This window comes from Hordeum vulgare, chromosome 4H, assembly GCF_904849725.1.
Source record: "Hordeum vulgare subsp. vulgare chromosome 4H, MorexV3_pseudomolecules_assembly, whole genome shotgun sequence".
Classification (NCBI taxonomy): Eukaryota; Viridiplantae; Streptophyta; class Magnoliopsida; order Poales; family Poaceae; genus Hordeum; species Hordeum vulgare.
Window position 1 is genome coordinate 102,989,031 of NC_058521.1, and position 23,447 is coordinate 103,012,477.

General features: G+C 43.3%; 3 long non-coding RNA genes across 3 annotated transcripts; all 3 read right to left on the bottom strand.

Moving 5' to 3' along the window:
• Positions 1-301: 301 nt before the first annotated feature.
• LOC123446202 lies at positions 302-1,079 on the bottom strand. The gene is made up of 2 exons (XR_006631266.1): positions 744-1,079; positions 302-631 (listed from the first exon to the last, which is right to left on the bottom strand). It is a non-coding gene; the product is annotated as an uncharacterized LOC123446202 (long non-coding RNA).
• An 11,977-nt stretch (positions 1,080-13,056) lies between these two features.
• LOC123446204 lies at positions 13,057-15,427 on the bottom strand. The gene is made up of 2 exons (XR_006631268.1): positions 14,810-15,427; positions 13,057-14,254 (listed from the first exon to the last, which is right to left on the bottom strand). It is a non-coding gene; the product is annotated as an uncharacterized LOC123446204 (long non-coding RNA).
• A 5,536-nt stretch (positions 15,428-20,963) lies between these two features.
• LOC123446203 lies at positions 20,964-22,954 on the bottom strand. The gene is made up of 4 exons (XR_006631267.1): positions 22,773-22,954; positions 21,941-22,161; positions 21,338-21,853; positions 20,964-21,251 (listed from the first exon to the last, which is right to left on the bottom strand). It is a non-coding gene; the product is annotated as an uncharacterized LOC123446203 (long non-coding RNA).
• Between the last annotated feature and the right edge of the window lie 493 nt (positions 22,955-23,447).

Consider the following 23,447-nt stretch of genomic DNA (forward strand, 5'->3'; position numbering starts at 1 on the left):
TAGAGCCTCATATTTAGTATTTAACAAATATACATAGCAATATCTAGTGGAATCATCTATCAATGTCATGAAATATTTCTTTCCACCTTTAGTCAACACACCATTCATCTCATAGAGATCAGAATGTATGAGGTTGAATGGCGCCAAGTGTCTCTTAGTTGCAGCCTTGTAAGGCTTGCGAGGTTGCTTTTCTTGCACACACGAATGACACTTAGAACCTTTTCCTAAAGTGAAACTCGGGATTAAATTCAGTTTTGCTAGCCGTGACACACAACTGAAACTAATGTGACAAATACATGAATGCCGAACTTCATATTCATTAACACTCGAATGAATATTGTTCACGACTTTATTACAAAATCCGCATGGGAAAGGCGGAACACACAACCGCATTCATAACATTTTCAAAAAAAAATGCATATTTCATAACAACTACTTTTTTGGACTCAAACACCAACTTAAACCCTTCTCTACAGAAATGGAAGTCACTAACAAGGTTCTTCTTGATGGTGGAGACATGCTACAAATTCTTTGGCTGCATGATCCATCCCGTAGTAAATTTAAAATTGCCAACACCAAGAATAGAAGCACTCACGCCATTCCCCATCAATACAGACCCATGACCTATGACCTGGTAAGAAGGACACAATGAAATGTTAGCACACACATGAATATTTGCACCTATGTCCACCCACCAATCGATGGATGAACAAACATGAAATACAGTAAATGAATTACCATACATATATGTAGCACTTTCGTTGTTGCCCATAATCATATTTGCTGACTTGGAGTCCGACCCTGGCTTCTTGTACTTGTTTGGGAATTTAATGACCCAATGTTCCTCAGAACCATAGTTGAATCAGCCATCTCCCTTCTTGTTCTTCTTGGAGTTCATCTTACCCTTCTTCTTAAAGTGGTATTCTGTTGGACATAATTCTTTTCCTTCGGTTTGTGGCAATTGAAATTCATTTGATGTGGATCCAAGTCAATCCCTTATGAAATAACGCATAAACCAGGGTTTAAGCTTATGTCACTCTAGCAACCCATCATCTACTTATTACTCCACAATGCCTTCCCTTAGGGCCAAGAATGGTGAAGTGTCATATACTCAATGTTCACATAACACCACTAAAGTAAGCAACAACATACATATCATCAAAATATCAAATGAATACTAACTTCACATGATTACTTATAACAAAACTTCCCCCGTGTCCTTGAGAACAAAAGTACCTACTCAAAAATCATCACTATGTTCAAGATCGTAGGTATGATAAATATGATAAAGGATATGAACATATTATATTCCACCAATTAAATGACCTAGCATCAACTACAAGATGTAATAAACACTACTAGTAACCCACATGTATCAATCCGGGGCTTTGAGACAAAGATTGAATACAAGAGATGAACTAGGGTTTGAGATGAGATGGTGCTAGTGAAGATGTTGATGAAGATTGATCCTACCACAAAGGAAGAATCGTTGGTCATGACGATGGCTTCGATTTCCCCCTCCTAGGGGGAAGTTTCCCAGGTAGAATCACTCTGTTGAAAGAAAAATGGCCTCTGCCCAAGTTTCCGCGTCAAGACAGCATCACTTCACCCCGAAAGTATCTTCTTATTTTTTTTCTAGGTCAAAACCCATAATATAGCAAAAGAGGGGGGCCTAAGAGCCTGGGAGGTCATTCCAAGACATCAGGGTGCGCCCAAGTGGGTGGGCATGCCCTGTTGGCTTGGCAACAATAGGTGGCCCCCTCCGACACTTCTTTGCTCCGTAAATTCAGATATATGCCACAAAAAATGCTCATGAAGTTTCAAATCATTTGGAGTCGAGACAATTTTTAGACTTTTACTTGGTTTTCATGTCTAGAATTCCAGTATCGGGCGATTTCCCTCTTTGTGATGTACCTTGTAAATTCAGAAATAAAATGCATACGAATTGTATCATAAAGTGGAATAATAAACAAAAATAATATTATTATGAATATCATGATGAAAAATGGACGTATCAGCTTGCTCTCCCATCAACGGTGTACGTGGTGAACGGGACAGAGTCACCGACAATAGCAACAACAAAAGGAATGACAGGGGAACTTTGCATGGAGCAGATCTGATATGCTTGTGGAGGCTAGGGTTGGTCGTTACCTCATGTATATATGCGTGTCCAGGTGGAGAGACATGGGTTGGATCCAGACTGAGTCGGCAACAACACATGATCTGATGTCTTAGATTGTTGCTTGTTTGGTACGAACTCTCCATCCTGACCGGCAAAAATAAGTGCATAGATATGAGCTCGGCTTAGCTCAATCCAGCAACCCATGACGCGTCATGATGAGGCTTGGCGTGGTGAGGATGGATGTGGAGTAGGAGGGTGTGAGGTCCTCTTCTCTTCTCAAGCTCGGATAGTATGTGGAAGAGAATCCCTAATAAGGAGGTACAAGTCCTTCTCCACTAGAGGGGTGGCACTAAAGTTCCCACCACCTCTTGTCATTACACCTACATGGAACTTATAGATTTTTAGAATTTTTGGATGGGCCTAAAGCCCACTCCAAATCTCAACAATCCACACCAAATCTTGAGGGCCCATTATGTCCACGATTCCAATCATTGTTTTGATATACCAGCATTTCAATGAAGACCTCTTAAATTGAGCTTTACCTAGAGCATGCAGCTACAGTCCTTCACAATTTAACAATGGACTATACCTTGACTTGTCAACTGGGCATAAAGAAGTTTCACACATGTCTTATTAGAACTAGGTTGTCGAAGGCTGACTCCGCGGGTGGAGCTTATTAGTCACACTTATGGCCTATTCATGAACTTATTAGAGATCACCCCAATCTCTCATATTGTGGCCAACAGTCGGGCTCGTATAGGTGTGTTCCTCAAAATATCCCTTTGTAGGACAGCATCTTTCTTACATATAAATTTAGAACACATTAAGACAATAGTCATCCCACCATACAATATCCGGGAGTATTGCATCTCCAACGGAGTGGGTAAGTAAAGTTACTCTCCTTAGTTCACCACTGGCTTATTTTCCCAGGTCCTACTTCACGGTACCTTCTATCACATAGGTTGGGTCACCACCATGGCAACTCATGTGGTTCTCATACCCATCTCCCTTGATGCATTATCAATCACAACACGTGATAGCCTTTTAGTAAAGGTATCTCCGAGATTCTTAGTCGTTTGGATATAATCCAACGCTATCACTCCGGAGTTTCTCAAGCATCTGACATCTTTCATTCTCATTCTTTTAAGTTTGTTGGACTTCGTGTTGTCCTTTGAACTCTTTAGTTTGACAATAATAGTCTTACTATCGTAGTTTAAAAGAATAGCAAAAACCAGCTTCTCAACTAGTGGCAAGTCCATCAAAAGATCTCCAAGAAATTCTAGTTCGACACTAGATGTGTCGAATGTTGTTAATTCCACTTCTGATCGATCTCGTTAGGACCATTTGCTTGCAAGACTTCTAGGAAATAATGCCACCTCCAAGAGTAAACATATACACACTAGTAAACTTCATATCATTAGCATCATATATCCAATTCGCATCACTATATCCTTCAAGTACTGATGGGTAACCAATATAGTGAAGTCCATCGTTCATAGTACCTTTCAAATAGCGCATAATTCTTTCCATAGTATGCCAATGTACATCACCCAGATTTGCAACAAAGCGACACAAATTTCTCAAAGCAAATGTGATGTCAGGCCGCTTTGTGCTCACTAGATTCATTAGTAAACCAATAGTTTGAGAGTATATCAATTGATCTTTAGTCGTGCCTTTGAACATTCGAATCAACACACTAGGATCATATGGCATTTGAGAAATTTTGCAGTCTGAATATCTGAAACGACTCAATATCTTATCAACACAATGGGATTGCAGAAGTGTAATACCTCCCTCATCATCTCTCCATAACTTGATATTCAAGATAACATCAGCCACCCCAAGGTCTTTGATCTCCAAGTTGTGAGACCCCAATGACTTAACCTCCTCAATCACTTTGAGGTAATCAGTATGTCATCGACATATAAGCACAGTATAAGTCCTTCGCCCCCACATGACGATAGTATACACATATGTCAGCTTTATTAACAACGAAGCCAATAGATGTCAGAGTTGTATTAAATTTCTCATGCCATTGCTTAGGTGCTTATATCCGGTCATATAAAGATTTCATCAACTTGCACACCTTTCATTCCTGACCATTTATTAGAAAGCTATATGGGTGTTGCATGTAGATTTCCTGATCTAGCTCTCCATCTAGGAAAGCCATATTAGCATCCATCTGGTGGACAAGAAGAGAATGCGAGGCCGCCAACGAGAGTAGTACTTAAATGGTGGTCAGTATACCCACAAGTGCATAAGTGTCAAAGAAATCTTCTTCTTCTTTCTAGGCATAACCATTGTCCACAAGCCTATCCTTCAACTTTTCAACTATACCATCAGACCGAAACTTATTTTTGAACACCCACTTAAATCCCAATGGTTTGCAACCATAGGGAAGCTCAGTAATTTCCCATGTCCCGTTAGCAATGGCATCCATCTCGCTATGGACCGCATCTTTCTAGTAATCAACATTTGGAGATGCATATGCTTCTGAAATAGAATGGGGTTTATCATCCATGAAATACACTAGGAAATCATCATGAAAGGTCTTTGTAGTCCTTTGTATTTTGCCCATACTAAGGGTTTCCACATCATCCTCATCATGATTTTCATCACGTGTTTTCTCATAATATTCCATAAGAATGGAAGGCTTAGGAGTCTACTCAGATTCCTGTCTAGAAGTGATTTGCATACCTCTCATGGGGAAAATATCCTCAGAGAATGTAGCATCCTTAGACTCCATAATCGTACCGACCTTCGCTTCAGGTACCTCAGATTTCACTACTATAAATCTATAGCCAATGGTATTCTTAGCATAGCTGAAATTAACATAGTCCATGGTCTTTGGTCCAAGCTTACACTTTTTGGCAATCTGTTGCAAATGTACCCCATGGTGTGACCCACCTAGGGCATGACCCGACCTTTGAAATCCATCCCAAGAACAAGATTCGTCTAAGGCACGAGGCCCACGAGGCGACTCATCTAGAAGGTTGGGTTAAAGATGATCACATGGCGGACTGGCTCATTGAAGAATATGTAAGGAGTTTCCCTACTTAGATGACAAGATGAGTAGGAATTAGAATAGGTCACGGGTTGTCGTATGACCTGGAATCTGTCGTAACCTCACGGTCTCAACCTATATATATATAAAGGGGAGCCCCTGAGGTAGAAAGGACAAGTTAGAAATCCTCGAGAGCTAGGTTAGTAATTCCGCACCCTTGTAATCGAGATCATTATCAATAACACCAAAAACAGGACGTAGGCTTTTACCTCTATGAAGGGGCCAAACCTAGGTAAACCCTTGTCTCTTGCTCCCGATCAAACCCATCCAAGCAACCACCTTGCCTTCACAAAAAGAAGGCGCAAGGCTTCTCCCTACCTTGCAGAAAATAAAAATGAAATGAAAGGGACAGTCTACCTCTCCCTTCCTTTTAAAAACAGTTTGCCCGTTGTTTGTCTCAGTTAATACCCAATTTTGGGGCTCTGTTGGCTGTTTCTATTTCTGCCTCCGGAGCGCCCTCTTTTTTTGAGGGGGATGCAAAGGAAGGGTAAAATAGTAAGGGATACGTCACTAGACTAATACTTAATTAATACTTAATTTAATATAAGTGCATGGCTCCTAGATTTAGTCCTATCACGAGGACATCTGTTGTGACAAAACCGCGAGTGTTGGCGCCTACCATGGGGCCAAGGTATGATGGTGTTGAGTTCTTGGATGGAGCTCTCCCAGGGATAGAGGGATGCACGATCGACAAGATGACCAAAAGACGCCATGACAAGCTCTACATCGACGATTCAGGCTGGGGCCCCGAGGCAGGCTCAATCGAGTACGGGTATCGGGTCCCCTTCGGCAAGATCCATGTGTTCATCGGCAAGATTGGCGCCTTAGGAACCAAGTCGGACATTTGCATCGCCATCATCAAGCCCGCTCGGCACACTCAACCTGGCCGGTTTTAAGCCGGCTGGAAGCATGTCTTTGTTGGCTTGACTCAAGGGGTCGACCTTGTGGGTAATTCTGTGACTAGTGGAGACACTCTCATCTTCTCTAACGCCAAGTCATCAGTTAGAAACACCGAGTCAATCTGCCCGCCTTTTGAAGGTAGACCAGGGGGCTGCCATGATGGCGAGGGTGAACCAAACTTCCTCGAGCCTCCATGACAGGCCGCCATGTACATGGCAGGGACCGCGGTGTCTCACAATTCCACTGTGGCAGGAGCAGCTAATGGCTCCGGTGGCTTAGGACCAGCTCTAGACGTCGTTGTGTCGAGCAAAACGTCGGCTCGAGCCTTGGTTGACTTGAGGGCAGAGATGATGAAACTCCTGGATTCACCAATGACCCAGGAAAATCAGGAGGAACATAACACAGAGTTAGCAAAACTTTGTGCACAAATGACCATGGTTCAGGAGGAGATTGATGCTGAGAATGCTCGCATGGTAGATTTACATGCCCACATCCATAGAGAGCTGGAGCTTCAAGCCGGAAGCATGGCAGCTGGGTCTTTGTCAAAATGCCTCGAAGGTTGTTCCCCAGAGGAGACACGAGAGTCGTCTGCCCCCTAACCTTGAGTCGGCATGCTTGTTCGACACTCTGCGGTGCACACTAGGGACTAGACAACCTCGGGAGGACCAACCCTGTCAACCGGCTCAGCAGCGCCTGATGGTCCAGCCACCGCCTGCACAATCACCGCCTCGTCATTTCCATACGAAGGTGGGTCATTTCTCTCATCCAATGGACAACATGCTAGCGGCGACTCGTAACCTCAAAGCATTCCCGATCATAAGAAACAGTCCAATTGAAGTTGAAGCTAGGAACGCAATTGAGATGTTAAAGACTGCAATCACCCAACAGGAGCAGTATTCTTATAAGCGAGATCGAGTTCATTCTACTCCTTATGAAAGTCATAGCAAGAGTCAGCATGATTCACCAGCACTTTCTAGCAGTAGTCACAGACAACAGCCTCGGAATTCCCCAACAAGGCATGTAGTGTCAGATTCCCAAGCAATTCTCGACGCGGCTCGGGATTTACGTGAAGAAGAAGTAGCGACAACGGCGGGTCACATGCCACCCTCCACACCCCTAGCCTTTATCATCACGTGCGGGTTTGAGCAGCAAGATGATTCACATACCCTACCCCGCGTCGGCTCTATGTAATGGGTGTCACATGCCCAACGATTCTAAAGGCCCTCGCAAAGTTCCAAACTACACGGTTGATCTTGAGCCGGCTGTGTGGATTGAGAGTTATGAGATAGCCATGGATATGTTGGATGTCAGTGTTGCAATTTGTGCCAAGTACCTAATTATGATGGTGGAAGGGTCGGCTCATACATGGTTGAAAAACCTACCCCCAATTCAATTAACACCCGGGAAGAGTTGAAGGAGCGATTCATCAAAATATTTTGAGGTACATGCAAATGCCTAGTGACAATTGTTGATTTACATCATTGTATTCAATGCACGGAATAAATTGTGCATCACTTGACTCGTCGGGTTGCGCAGATCATTCACTCTTTGGACGGTATCATAGCTTCCGAGGCTGTTTTGATTTTGGAAAAGAATTGTCATTTTCAGCATCTTGTCCAGAAGCTTGGGTGCCTCAAGCAAAAAGTTCGAGACATGGGACACCTCATGGACGTCCTTACTAGATATGTCGAGTCAAACATTATGAAAGATCCTAGTTCAAGTGATGATAAATTTGGCAAAGAAAAGAAACATGGTAATAGTAAGGGTCATCAGCAGCACGGCTGTGGGCACAACGGGAATCATAATAATTAAGGCAATGGTGGCAAAGACAAGCATCCTCATGGCGTTTCAGATTTTGTTTCTAACAACAATACTGGTTTCAAGAACCAACGATGGAATAATAACTCTGGCAAGGCTTACAATGGTAACAAACCTCGTAACTACGAGGAAGCACTCAAGGCTCCTTGTCCAAAGCACAGCTTCCTAGATAAGCCAGCCACACACTCGTGGGAGAATTGTTATATCATGCAGGAATTCTGCAACCAAGTGTATCAGAGTCACCATGGAGGCCGTAACGGGGGCAACCTGGGTCATCCCGGTGCCGGTGGGTCAGGTGCTGGCTCATATGGTGGTTTTGCAAGTTAAGGCTGAGAGTTCAGGCGGCTCAGGAGCCGGTTTCCAGAGTCACGATAACAATAGTGGCGGTCATCAATGCTTGGGGAAGAGCAATCACCAGCAGAACAACCAAGTCGGGTTTTAGAGTAATCCGAAGTAGTTGAACGGTGGTCAATACCATGTGTTTACCACAAGCACCTCCAGACGTGATAGTAAGCTTCAACACACATCCATCAATATGGTTGAGCCGGCTGTTCCAACGTATTTAAATTGGTCTGAGTACCCAATCACTTGCAGTAGAGAGGATCATCCTCCCCGGGTTGACAACCCAGGTGGTCTTTCCCTGGTAGTGGGACCTCCACTTGGGGGTTATACATTCACAAAAGTAATCATGGATGGGGGAAGCGGTATTAACATTTTGTATTATGACACGTACCGACGGATGAATATTTCTTAGAACAAGTTGCAGTCTTGAACCACGGTTTTCCATGGAATTGTTTCTGGGAAATCAGCATGTCCAATTGGTTGGATTACGCTTCACGTCGCTTTCGATACAGAATTCAACTACAGGTGCGAGTCAATGACTTTTGAGGTGGTCAAAATCAAGAGCCCTTAACATGCCCTCTTTGGTCGGTCGCCTATGCACGCTTCATGGAGCGGCCTTGTTATGTCTATCTCAAGCTCAAGATGCGTGGGCAAACGAAACAATTAAAGTCAATGGAAATCGAAAAGTTCCTCAAGAGTGCGAGGAAGGAGACGCAGCTTACGCCGAGTCAGCTTGTGCAGTAGAAGAGTTGATGTTTTACACACCCAATGTTGACCCGGCAGAGATGTCCTCCCTTAAGAAGCCCACAACAGAGTCTGAACCCGCCCTCAAGTTTAAGCTGACAGAGGATACTAAGAAGGTTGATTTTACTTCTCGTGATTCTACCTAGCAGTTCACTATTGCGATAGTCATGGTTTCCAAATAGGAAAGTGCGCTCATCGAGTTCATCCGTGAGAATCGGGAAATCTTCGCATGGAAAGCTTCTCACATGCCTCATGTACCGAGAGAACTCACTAAGCATCACCTTAATGTTGATCCTAAGATGAAACCTATTCGACAATATGTCCATCGTTTTAACAAGGAGAGACTAAAAGCTATTTGAGAAGAAGTGGTCTAGCTCCTAGCTAGTTGCCGGATTCATCGTTAAAGTATTTCACCCAGAGTGGCTGGTATACCAAGTGCTTGTTTTGAAGAAGAATGACACTTGGTGTATGTGTGTTGATTACAGAGATCTCAACAAAACTTGTCCAAAGGACTCGTTTCCTATTCCTCGTATTGACCAGATCATCGAATCTACAACCGGTTGTGAGCATCTATGTTTCTTGGATGCTTACTCCAGTTATCATCGGATCAAGATGGCTATTGAGGATCAAGAGAATATGGCTTTCATGACGACCTTTGGAGCTTTCTGCTATGTCTAGATGCCCTTTGGGCTTAAGAGGGTGGGAGCTACATATCAATGTTATATTCAGAACTATCTACACGATAAGATTGGGTGCAACGTTCACGCCTATGTTGATGATATTGTGGATAATTCCGAGAAGAAGGAAATTATGTTGGATGACCTCAAGGAAACCTTCGACAACCTTCGTGTATACATGATGGAGCTTAACCCGACCAAGTGTGATTTTGGTGTACCTGCACGCGAGTTACTAGGATTTTTGGTCTTAGAGTGTGACACCGAGACTAACCCAGATAAGATCAAAGGAGTGACCTCACAGGCCAAGCGGGGAAATATCAATGATGTTCAAAGTATGGTCGACTGCGTTGTAGATTTAGGCCGGTTTATAAGCCATCTAGGCGAGAAGGATATTCCCCTTTATGAATTGTTGAAAAAGACAAATAATTTCGTGTGGAATGATGGTGCGAGTGACACTTTTGAAGAACTCAAGAAGGAGTTGGTCGAGCCGCGCGTCTTAGATGCCCCGATTGACTAAGAGCCTATGCTTCTGTACATCGCTGCAAATAACAAAAGCGGTGAGTGTAGAAGTTGTTGCCGAACGCAAGGAGGTAGGAAAGGAGTATCTAGTGCAATAGTGTGTCTATTATGTCAACATATTCTTGACCTTATCGGGAAAAAAGATACCCATACTGGAAGAAGATGGTTTTTGGCGTCTTCATGGCTAGTCGTAAGCTTAAACATTGTTTCTAGGAACATCTAATCATTGCGGTTAGTTCAGCTCCTCTTGGAGATATCATACATACTAGGGAGGCTACTCGTCGGATTGCTAAATGGGTGATTGCGCTTGGACCACACCAGGTGAAGTATGTCCTCAGTCAGCCATCAAATCTCAGGTCTTGGTGGACTTCATTAATGGTTGGACTGAATTACAAGTCAGCGAGGAGAGGCCAGATAACACATACTAGACAATACACTTTGATGGGTCAAGGCAGCTCGAGGGCTTGGGGGCTAGAGTTATTCTATCTTCCCGACGAGGTGACAAGTTTTGTTATATCTTACGACTCATGTTCCCTTGTACAAACAATGCAACTGAGTATGACGCTCTCCTTCATGGACTTTGCATGGCTAAGGAGATGAACCTCGATCAGGTCAGATGCTTGGGCGACTCAGATCTGGTGGCTCAACAAGTGTCAGGGACTTGGGATTCAAAACACCCTCTAATGGAGGCTTATGGACGTGCAGTCACGGTTATTGTTGGTGATTTTTAGGGTTATCAAGTTGACTACATTGATAGTCGACTCAACGAGATTGCAGATGCTTTGACCAGACTCGGCTCTTAGTGTAAGTCTGTTCTTACCAATGTTTTTCTTGACGTACATCACAATCCTTCAGTCAAATTGCCATCAGAGGAAGACATAGCTATTCCAGACCCGAAGGCATAGCTAGTGGCAGCTCTTCATGCTATCCCTGATTAGACTGTCCTTTATTTGGCTTATTTGACCCATGGCAAACTCCATGATGAGGAAATCACCGCCCAACAAATTATCAGGCGTTGCAAGTCCATGACTATAGTCAATAGTGAGTTACAGCGTCGAAACATCACACGCGTATTTCAAAATTGTGTTTCTCCCACAAAAGGACTAGAAATCCTTAATGAGATACCTGCCTCAGATTGTGGTCATCATGTCGTCTCAAGGTCATTGGTTGACAAGGCCTACCACCATGGTTTTTACTAGCTTACTCCTCATGGTGATGCAAAAGACATCGTGTGGAAGTTCTTTGGTTGCCAAAAATTTGAACGACAAGCTCATCTGTCGGCTCAAGAGTTACAAATGATTCCAATTACTTGGTCGCCTGCTGTCCGGGGGCTTGATATGGTTGGTCTGTTCAAACCATCATCGGATAAGAAGACCCACCTTTTGGTCTTAGTGGATAAATTCAACAAGTGAGTTAAACAGAGCCGGTCAACAATTGTAATGCCGAGACTATGGTGAAATTCTTTAAAAATGATTTATCATTTTGGATATCCGCATAGAATCATCATAGATAATGTCACCATTCTGTCGAAAGGAGCTATGGAATAGTTTTGACAATGAGAGCACATCAGACTAGATTTTTAGCCTCTATTGCGCGTCGAGAGTCTAATGGACAGGCTGAGTGAGCTAACTAGAAGATATTGCATGGAATCAAACCCTAGCTTATGGTTCCCCTTCAGCGAACTCCTCGCTGTTGGGTTGAAGAACTTCCCGCGGTACTGTGGAGCATACAGACTACTCCAAACAGATCCACAGGATATGCGCCGTTTTTCTTGGTTTATGGAGCAAAAGTTGTTTTGCCAAGCAACATGAGACATGATTCCCCCAGGGTCACTGCTTATGTCGAAGCTGATAATGAACAAGCTCGTTAGGATTCCCTGGACACACTAGAAGAGGAACGTGATCTCACACCCTCTAGATCTGCTATATATCAACAAGAACTGCATCGCTATCATAGTCATAGAGTTCACAATCGTACTTTCCACGGAGGTGACTGGGTGCTCCTTTTGATTCAAGACCAAACTGGCATGCATAATCTTTCATCACCAAGAGAAGGGCCTTTTGTCATGAGTAAGACCTAAACAATGGGTCATATTATCTTATGAACATAAGGGAACAATAGAAAACCCAGACTTCTGAAGAAGAGACCAACAAACCTTGGAACATTGGTCATATTCGGCCTTATTATACTTAGAGCAACAGGCTCCACCCACTTATACATACCTATGTATACACCTTCGTGTTCAATATAATAAAGTAGGCACCCTCAAAACTCTGGGTCTTTGTTGTTTCATCTCAAATGATTGTGCACAAGTCTTTATCTTTTGAAAATAAGTCACTTGGGGACTCCTCACTCAACGAGTTATCCTTTAATATCCCACTTGACCCGGTTAAATGCCAATATAATCTTGGTTAAACCTGCCTGTTTGCAAGATTTTACTCTAAAAAGGTGACCCGATGTACTCTAATAAGTCAATCCACATGGACCGTGAACTTATACAGGTTAAAACACCGGCTTAAGTCACATGACAGTCGGCTTACACAAAGCAAGGATAAACCATGGGCTATCATCCAGCTTCATTGAAGCAAGACTAGAGCCTCGAAAGCCAGTCTTAAATATCGAGTTAAAATCCGGCTTATAAATTATATTATAATATATTCCTTTGTGTATATTGAATTGCAGGTACAAATTCTATATTATTAATTGCCACGTCATCCATATACCGATGGGTTATTATATTGGATCACACAAAGACCAACTATTTCCTAGTTCAAATGCCAAGGAATTCATTATATCTAATCATGATCTTATTCTAGCAGCTTATCATACACGGGAAAAGACGGCTTATGGGATACCAAGAATTGCGATGCAAAGCAAACACATTGATGAATTGCCACAACAAAATAACATGGTCAACAGAGTACTACGCACACGATGGCGCGACAGACGGATCAAGTTTTGCTACTCCTATTACAGACTTATCTGAGAAGCCACAAAAATATCAACATTTTTCCATACCTAAGGACTACTCCTGTTGGCCGACTCGTGAGTCTTCTGCTTTAGTTTCCTTACGCCGGTCTTCTACGCCAGTGCCTTCTTGACCCGTCTAAGTTGGGTCATCTTGTTGGATCTGGAGGTCCCTTCGAACCCACTGGATTGTGGTCAGAGCCTCAAAATTTGTATATTTAGATATAATCATGGATGAATCAATATCTGGAACAAAAGGTTGCTTACGGCAAGGAGGTACAAGTTCAAAGGGGTTTTCCTTCTCTCGGGTTGTATGTTTGTTCTCCATTGACTAGGCGGGTTGATACCTCGCCAGATCCAACTTGTCTACAATTACAGTCGACACTTGGCAGGTCTTCATCATGCAATTGACATAGTCTTCATGTGAAAATTCTGAGCTGTCAATTTTATATTCGGGGAACTCACCATCCACTGCCCCTACATCCAACGCGGGCAAATATGCCTTTGCGCGAGCAAGTGCCAAATTCGCCCCAAGACGAGCCGCCGATCTTCCAAATTCTTGAACCCATCGCGCTATTGTTGACAGTTGATTCAGCATATCTTTGAGTCTTTTAGGAGGTTGTTCAAGATTTTTTACCGCCATGATGGCATAGGCTGATCCTGTGAACAACTGCTCCACATATGTAAATATTGCATTCAGTTTGACTATTGGCTCTGGCAAGAAATTGTGGCTTTTTCGCCCTTCACAAAGAATACAATCATGAATATGAGCCGACAAAATTTGATGACCCGCAATATTAGAATAGAAATATGAAGATTTGTACCAAAGATGGCAAGAGTCATTTGAGTAATATGTTTCTTCAGCTTGTTCAAGTCGGCAATGATTGAGCCAAGTTTCTTTTCGGGCTCTTCTACTCGCGCCAATAAGCCGACCTTTTTCTCATCAAACTTGTCCTTAGGTTTCTCCATATGAGTATCAGACTGGATTAAAGAATCCTGGAGACAAGCCGCCGCAAGTTCCGTATCATTTTTCATCATTTTCTCTTTCTTATCATGTCTATACAAGGCGACTGACACAGATTCAGTGCCATTCAAAAACACCTGCGAAATTCAAAAGTATGAGAACAAAATCAACAAAGCCCCAAGCCGTCGCAAGCACACAATACCGGCCCTTAGGGGCTACAAAACATAGAATTAAGCTAAGTCTCATATAGTTGCAGGCACACTACATGGCACTTAGGGACTAATGCAAGTCACTTCTTTCTCAATTATAGCAAGACACGTCTATCTCAAAGAGATAAGCCGGCCCTTGGGGGCTACTGATCCTGTTTTGCAGTTTGGAAATGATTAGGTGAAAGGGAAAGAGTCGGCTATCTCAAGTTGATAAGCCGACCCTTGGGGGCTACGATTGGCATTTTTATCTTTAGACAGGCCTGGCTATCTCAATAAGATAAGCCGGTCCTTGGGGCTACAATTGGCATTTTTAACCTTAAGCAATCCAAAAGTACTAGCTCTCTATTATCATAATAAGCCGGACTTGGGGGCTACGAATGGTCCTTAAGATTATTACAAGACCCAACTCACTACTTACTGTACTAAGCTGGCCCTTGGGGGTTACAATAGTATACATAATGAATAGTAAAGGATAAAGTTTACCTCATATTAGGTCCTCAAAGTGTTGACCAAGTTCATTTAAATATCCCGGCTCTCACGCAGTCGGGTCACCTATTGTTGATATAAGTCGTTGATGTCAAGCGCACAAAGCTCTCGAAGCTCCAGCTTGGTTTTTACCTTCTCCAGATTCTCTGGCTCATCATTGGTTACAAGTTTAGCCAAAACATATGAGGTATGATGATACTAGAAAGATGCTCCTACAATAGCCACTTCTATGTCTTCCATGGCAGCTGATGGAGAGGTACTATCAACATGGGGCACAGGGCTTGAAGGATGAGGATGACTACAAAGTTGAATGGTCGGGCCTTTGGACACACCTTGATTTTCATTAGTTGTCTCCATGTCGACCGACACTTCAACATGGGTATGATAGATCCTGTGGATCGACAAGGCTAGATGTGTTCGGTGTGATGTGGAGATTTGTTACCTTATCCCGTAATCGATGAGCTCCCTCCGGCTACCGTCGTGAGGTGGTGACGACGGTGGGGAAGGAGAGAGATCCGGTAGTGGCGGTGATGGACTTCCCGTCGCTTTAGTGCATCCCTCTAGATCGGATTAGGATTAGAGAGTGGGGAACCAGTGGCGGCGGCGAACCTCGTAACCCGTGCCATGGTCCCCACCTCCTCTACATATAGCACTGCGCGACAGGGGCCCACCAGCCTTGCTTGGGCTGGACGCCCCCGATCAGGGCGTGAATCAAGGTCCAATGGGCCGTTGGGCCCATTGGGAAAGAGATCAACCTAACATTCTCCCCCTTGATCTCATCATATACTTTTAACTTTACCCGTTTTGTAACATATCAATACATAGGGCATGTTTCATCGTCACGGCTCAATTGCCGATGGAATCACACAACCACAATGTACCTCTCTATTTTGAGACAGATTCTTTAACCTTGGGTCCTTTATCGTCCAAAAATATTAGACTATACCATAAAACCCATGTCGACTGTGTGTTCTCCGAACACACTGGGCGGTAAGCCTTTGATAAGCAGATCTGCAAACACTTGTTCGTTGCTTTTATGCTTCAAGCATTTTCCATAATTCCGGACTTTCTCCTTCACAACATGTAACTCTTTGTCAGTGTGTTTGGCATCAACACTTGACTCGTTGTGACAGGAGCGAAAGAACTTAAAATGGTAATCGTCGTTGTCAACCATTATCCACTCCGGGTACAGGTAGCCTTAACCATGTTGCCCGTCCTTCAGCCTCATATCAAGCTATAACATATCATTGCATCACATTGATGACAATCGTGTTAATCATTTGGAGATTTTCCACACAAAAACTCCGAGTATGAAAGTTAGCGACAATTGTGGATTTCGCTATACATTTCACAAGTCCTCCTTTGTACTCACAATGTTTTGAGAGCACTTATTTCTTTCAACATGAGGCCGATATCTTTGAATCCATTCCATTGATTTATCTATGGACTGGACATTGCCAAAACAACCCGGATATATACGTGAACTATGTCAGGGTAATTTCTTGAGCTTCCAACAACTGAAGCATATGGTACCATATCCGTTTACAATCTTTTCTTATTAACTTTTGGAACACCATAGTTTCCACTTCCATTACCCTTGACTATAAGAACAGGCGTAGGTTTTCTCGTATGAATACTTTAGAGATCTTTCTTAGCATGTCCATGCGACATTCCTAATACCCCCTTTTATTCTTTTGAACTTTGAGGACAAGAACTTCTTTTCTCCTCCTACAGTAGATTGACATCACCACTAGCAAGTAGGACATCATCCACATGCATAGGAATTGGGAAACGAATTTCCCATTCTATAACTTTGCAAGAATGCAATTGTCCTCTCATTTTCTTTGCACAAAATCTTTCGATTTAAGTCATGTTTTACACATTTACATATTTCCTTTGGAGTCATATTTGCCTTGTAGACCCTTCATAAAGTCTATGTTAGTGAAATTCAAATGATGGAATTTCACTAACATAGACTTTATAGTAGTCACAAGTATCTGATTTTCACATTCCTAGAGACCATCAAAATCTCAGGTACTGGCACTTCTTTCATATGGGGTGGTCGTTGCTCTATCATTGCCAAGAGGCAATTAATTCTATAGTCACCCATTTCCAAAAGGCAATAGGTTTTACAGGGACCTGTATCACAAGATCCCTTGTAGAGCTAACAACAGGTGTTGTATAGGTCATACAACATGCTCCCCCAGATTACTCCATCTTCACTGAAGAAATGGCGTATCTTTAAACTTTCTTCTTTATGGCACTTTAAGCACCACTGTTGTATTCCTTAGTCTGCTTTCGAAACTAGAAAAGATCCGAAAATACAACTGTTTCTTTTCTTTAGGGGTATCATAATGACGGTATTCATATAACTGTCGTACTCCCCTTGACAATCATATTCTTCATTAATGGATCACTTTAGATGCATAATGTGCATCACATCATCTAAAGTACAGAGGAGTCATGAAATACATTACAATGTATTTCATGTCTCTTTCTCCCCCTCGAAATGTGGCAAGAACTTTTCTGCCACAATTTCGAAACCCATTCATAGCTCTTGTGAAATGAGGAAACTTCGATTATCTAGCTCATTCATCTTATCACTTCATGTAAAAGGAAGTTATAAGTTAACTAGTATGAGAGTACTTTTTCCTCATTTCATTTCAGAAACTCAATAGAGTTCTTTATCATTGTCTCTTTTGCAAGTCACACTTGCATATCATTCTTGTCTTTAGGTTCGTCTGTTACTTTTATCCTTTCTGGATTTAGTGATTGCATAATGACCGTTACACATAAAGTGTACGGTCGATAATAGGAAAGCTTAATAGCTACTCCATACTTTTCTCCCATAGTGGGACACATTAACCGCACATGAGTCATCATAACTTTATCCTGTCATACAGGATAAGACCTTTGCCAAAATTTCTCCCGCCATACACGGATTGTTGACATAATACAATGTCAACTTTACCCGGTTACGCAGGCATTCTTCCCAGACTTTTCCCGCCATGCGGGTAATTCCCTTTAAGGGACATCATAAATGCCATAATTGGCTCTTTTGACTACATCAAATTCAGAAATAAATCTGAATTATCTTTGACACACATGTTTGATCCAACGTTGGTCAAATTAAACATGCATGTTGCTTGTTTCATTTCAATCATGTTGATTGAAAAAAGGAGACTCCATCATAGAGAGTACATGAAAGACATTCGTCAACCAAGACTCTCAATGATCTATCTCTTTTCTTTTCTTGAATTAATATCCAAGAGTTCTTTTCTTTTGAAGCCATTTTTTAGAGAGAATTTATTCCCTCAAGTTATGACCTTTATTTTCCATCTTTCGGGTCACTAGTGCCCAAACATTCGCTTTCATGAGTGAAAGCTTGAATAACTTTTAGTCTGAGAAAACTTAGCCAATAAACAACGGTAATGAGCATAAAAATAACCCTACGTTGGTCTGATTAAAATCATGCACATTAAACCTTTTAAAACTTTCTGGAATATTCTAAAACACCGATGTGGCAGAATTAGAATAAAACATCATTCTTCTGCATTAATTCCATATCACCGTTGGGCGGAAATGGAAATAATGCATATAACTCATAAACAATGTGATGATAGTATTTCTATTGAACAACTTTGCTAAGAAATAACCATCATCATCATTAACCATATGCATTTCTTTATCTGTGCTCCGAAAATTGATCACTTTGATACAAAATTTATCAGAGATTTAAGCTTTAAACATAAGATGACTCATACAATTATAGTATTGTTATAATCAACGTTGGTCAGAAAATAACAATACCATATTTAACTTTAAAACAAACATCATTCTATTGTCATAGCGGAATTTGTTTGAATCCTATTTCACCCACAAGGGAAAAACTTTGCTAATAACTGTTCTTCCAATTAAATTTTCCCGTTGGTTCCAATTTAATTGGAGGACTAAACCTTTTTACTCTGCATCGGAAAAACGTGAATATGAAAATTCATACACCTTTACAGAAAAATATTCTGTTAAAATCAAAGTTTCATGAACTTTATAATTACTTTTATAAAATCCATGAACTTTTCTTTTTCTGAAAAAATATTGTATTTTCAGAAACTTTTATTTTTATTTGCGGAAAAATAGTATCACTATTACAGAAAAAATATATTCTGTCATAATTCAAAATAAAATAAAATTCATGAACTATGAAAGAGACATGAAATTTTCTTTTTCTGAAAATCTTCTTTTATTTTCAGAACCTTTTATTACTTTTTAGAAAAATAATATTACAATTCTATCTTCATTTACAAAAACTTTGAACTTTTCTTTTCTATTTTCTAAACATATTTTCATATGAAAAAATTGCATAGAAAAGCCATTTTAAATCTGCCTAAAGTAGACACAAGTCAAAAATTTCTTTAAAAGAAAAGGCCAACATGGGTCGGCCTGGGGTTTGGCGCGGCCTGGCTCGGCCTGGCGGCTGCGTGCCGCATTGGCCTGGCGCGGTGGGCCGGCCCTTAAGGCCACGCCTCTCTCCCCCTGGCCTGCTGGCGCGCTTTCGGCCTGAGGCCTCTTCCTTATCGGCTTGGGCCGGCCCTGTTACACCCTAGGGTTCGGCGCGGGGTATCCTGGCCGTCCAGGAGATCCGACGGCCCCCCGTGGTGATCGCCAGAACAAAAGACCCGCCGAGCCGGCTAGGGTTCCCATTCTCCCCTGCCGCGTCGTTCTCCTCTTCCCTCCTCTCGGGGCCGAGGCTCCCGCAGCGCCGCGCAGTCACTGGGCTCCCGCAGCCTTCTGGCCGCGTCGCCCCTTGCTCTCTCTCTACGCGCGCCTCTCTGACAGCGGCGGCCGCGTGCTTCGCTCGCCTTGTACGCCCCGCGCTCCGTTGGTCGACCCTTTCCCCCTTCGAGCAGATGCTCTCTGCTCCCTTTCGGGCATATCCTCGCCAGATCTGAGCCGAGGAGGAGGCCACCGGACACCGCGCCGCGCACCGTCCTTTCTTTCCCCTCACGCCAGATCTGAGCCGAGGAGGAGGCCGCGGGCCACCGCACCGCGCCACGCGATCTTCCTCTCGTCGAGCAGACCGACGGCATTCTTCTCGCGCGGCTCCTTGCCACTCTTTGCGCTCCCTCGCGCGGTGGCTGCCTTGCCCCGACGGGGAGTGGCCAGATCTGGCCGATGTGGACGGCGACGTTGCCTCCCCTTTCGCCGGTGGCGCGCTCCCTTCCGGTGAGCGCGCCGCCGTCGAGTGGGTTGGCCGCGGCGTCTTTTTACTTTTCCGTCCATCCATATACAACACAAACGAGAGACAGAGAGGTGCACCGTTGCCTTCCCCTTCGCCGGCTGCCCGTTCCTCTCTGTGGTGAGCGCGCCGCCGTCGAACGGATCGGTGATGGTGCTACTTTGCCATGCCTTGCCTTCGTCGTATAATACTTTGCGTCGTGTCACTGTGGCCTTTGCACCGTTGCCTCCCCTTCGCCGGTGGCGCGTTTCCCTTAGCGGAAGCGCGCCTCCGTCGAACGGCGTGGCCGCGGTGCATTTACTTTGCCCCCGTAGGGGTGGCTTTCTTTGCTTTGCATGTTCCCCTCCTTTTTTTTCGTTTGCCTTTTTCGGATCCAATCCGATTCCTTTGTTGGTTTTCCTTTTGGATCTAATCAGATCCATACTTTGCCTCCGAGGAGGTAGGTTCTTCTTCCCCACACCTAGGCTTGCCGATGCGTGTGGGGATCGAGAGGAACAGGCGCGGCCGAGGCGGCGCTCTTTGCCGGAGAGGGCTCCGGTGAGCTATTCTTTTTGCTTTGAACTTTGCCCTTCTAGGGTTCATATCGGGGAGGGGAAACTTTTTCGCTTTCGTCATCTTCTTGCAACCGGAACACATCTAAAGCCTTGTGGCTCATGATACCATTGATAGTCCTGTGGATCGACAAGGCTAGATGTGTTTGGTGTGATGTGGAGATTTGTTACCTTATCCCGTAATCGATGAGCTCCCTCCGGCTACCGTCGTGAGGTGGTGACGACGGTGGGGAAGGAGAGATCTGGTAGTGGCGGTGATGGACTTCCCGTCGCTTCAGTGCATCCCTCTAGATCGGATTAGGGTTAGAGAGTGGGGAACCAGTGGCGGCGGCGAACCTCGTAACCCGTGCCATGGTCCCCACCTCCTCTACATATAGCACTGCGCGACAGGGGCCCACCAGCCTTGCTTGCGCTGGACGCCCCCGATCAAGGCGTGAATCAAGGTCCAATGGGTCGTTGGGCCCATTGGGAAAGAGATCAACCTAACAGGGTAATCTCCACATCATGAGCTGGCTCAGTACCTAATTTTGGGTTATTTTGGCCCGACAGCTCAACATGATTCGCCGCTTTATCTGCCGGCTGATTTTGAATGTTGCAATCCGCAACAGCGGAAGAGGACACACTCACTTTTTTTCTGGCGAAATCCACGGCTCTGCAGTCATAGAAACAAGTTATTAAGTCAAAGAAATGAAAAGTGAGGGCATAGTCGATGAAAGCGGATTAAAATACAAAGCTTACCCATGATTGATAGTAAAATCCAGAAGTTGTATTGTTGTTGAGTCACTAGAGGAGGGCGGTGACTCTTGATAAAGTGAATTAGAAGGACTAAGAGGTTGTTTAAAAAGGCCAACTTGGGGATGAGAAACAGTTGGACTATGCGGCACCTCAAAGCGTTGCCTGCACGTGACCAGCTCGAGAGGTAAGCCAGTGTACAGTTCCCTAGAGCTACTCCTGGTCTTGAGCTTTGACTGAGCAACGTGTTGATTTTGTTTCAAAAGAAAGTTTGGATCTAAGTAAGCATCTCAGTGTGAAAACTTATCTTTTTGACGGCTCATGTTATCCTCTTCATAACATTTGTTCCTGAAGAGTTGGAGGAGATCGAAATTACCTCAACATCGCCGGCTTGAGTAGTTTCAGATTGTCCTCGGGAGAAGAATCATTAGCAAGTTCAATAAAGAGACGGCCAAGCGAGTCAAAGTTCTTCCTCCGATTCTATGACTTTATTGCCATGGATTTCCACCAATCAGAATTTTCCTGCAGTAATAACACAAGACGAAAACGTAAGAGCGACAATGAGAAAGTTATGATAAAGGAAGTAGACAAGTTTAAAAGAACACTTACAGGTGGAACCGGGTTGGTCCCTTAGAATGGAGCTAACCGCTACATATCTCTTTCAAGTTGGCAAACATTTTTTGGTGGCATGATTGATTTCATTTTCAGACAAATCCTTCTCGCTAAAGCATTGAGCATCCATCGACTCGGTCGTATGATTTCACATCAATTTGCCCCTTAAACTAAGGGGTTGGATCCTCGAGCTTATCCAAGACCGGATGAGATGGATCCTAGTGAGACCATGAGCAGTCAAAGATCTCAACCTTAATTAACTTTGGGGCCATTGTAATTATTGAAGTAACACTAAAAGTAGGAAACAGAAAACAAGCCAGAATGTCTGAATGAGCTGGTGTGCTGAAATGAGACGGCATACGAGAAAGCAACGGACAACCAGATAAGCCGGTAGATAAATACATGAGCTAATACGAGACGAAATAGCTAAGCTGGCTAAAATGGTGAAGTATGAGTTAAGCCGCTAAATAGCGAAGTATGAGTAAAGCCGGCAAAATAGTGAAGCACGAGCTCCAGGGGACTTAACACAATTTACGTGCAAAAACTACTTTCTATCAAAGAAACATGATGAATGGATCTAATAAATCATGGAAAACGGAAAATAAATTGTTCTACAAAAATAGGAGGTATCGAAGGCATAATGAACACAAGGTCTTATGAATAAGGCATTATTGATCTATCATATTTCGAAATACAGAGGAGACTAAGTTAAAACTACATATACTAACGGGACTGAGAGTTCTTGGATCTACCACTACTACAACTTGAAAGAACTATGACGAACACGACGAACTCCGAAGTAAAAAATCTAATGGGGAGTACTACTTACCATATACAGGAAGAAGAGCGACTCAGAGTGGCACGTCCCCGGTGAAGACCGTAGACGACGTAGATGAGCTCCGACGACGACGACGCGGCTGGATGGCTTCTCACGTCCTGGATCTGACGAAGAGTCGAGTAGATCAACGTGACGAGAGGAAGAAGATGGAGGAAAGGCGATAAAAAGCTTCAATCGATCTATTTATAAGGGGGAGCAAACCCAAAGTGGCGCCGCGAAAATAGGAGAGCTACAGTAATTACCGGCGGCTGGGCCGCCTCGATTTTCATGCCTAGCCAGATTTCAAGACATTTCAAAAAGATTCGCTATCATGACATGTCCACATCAGCAGTCAGCAGGATGACATCGTGGCAGAAGTAATCAAAAAAGGCTAAGTGTTGGACAAAGGAAATAAGCGAGCACATTACTGATTCGGATGCATCGTCAACAAAAACTAGAGGAATACTAGCTTCAAGATAAAAGCTCAAAGTTTAACTTCATATGTGAAAACTCCATCTTCAAGGTATTGCTGTTTTAAAGCTCCGACCAACCTGCGTCATGCAAATACTTTTTTAAAATGTTCTAGAATTTATAAATATCCATATATTTTGTAAAGTTCACAAATTAAAATCATGCCCACCAAATTTAAGAACTTCATTAATTAAATTATGTGTTAATAAAAATGTT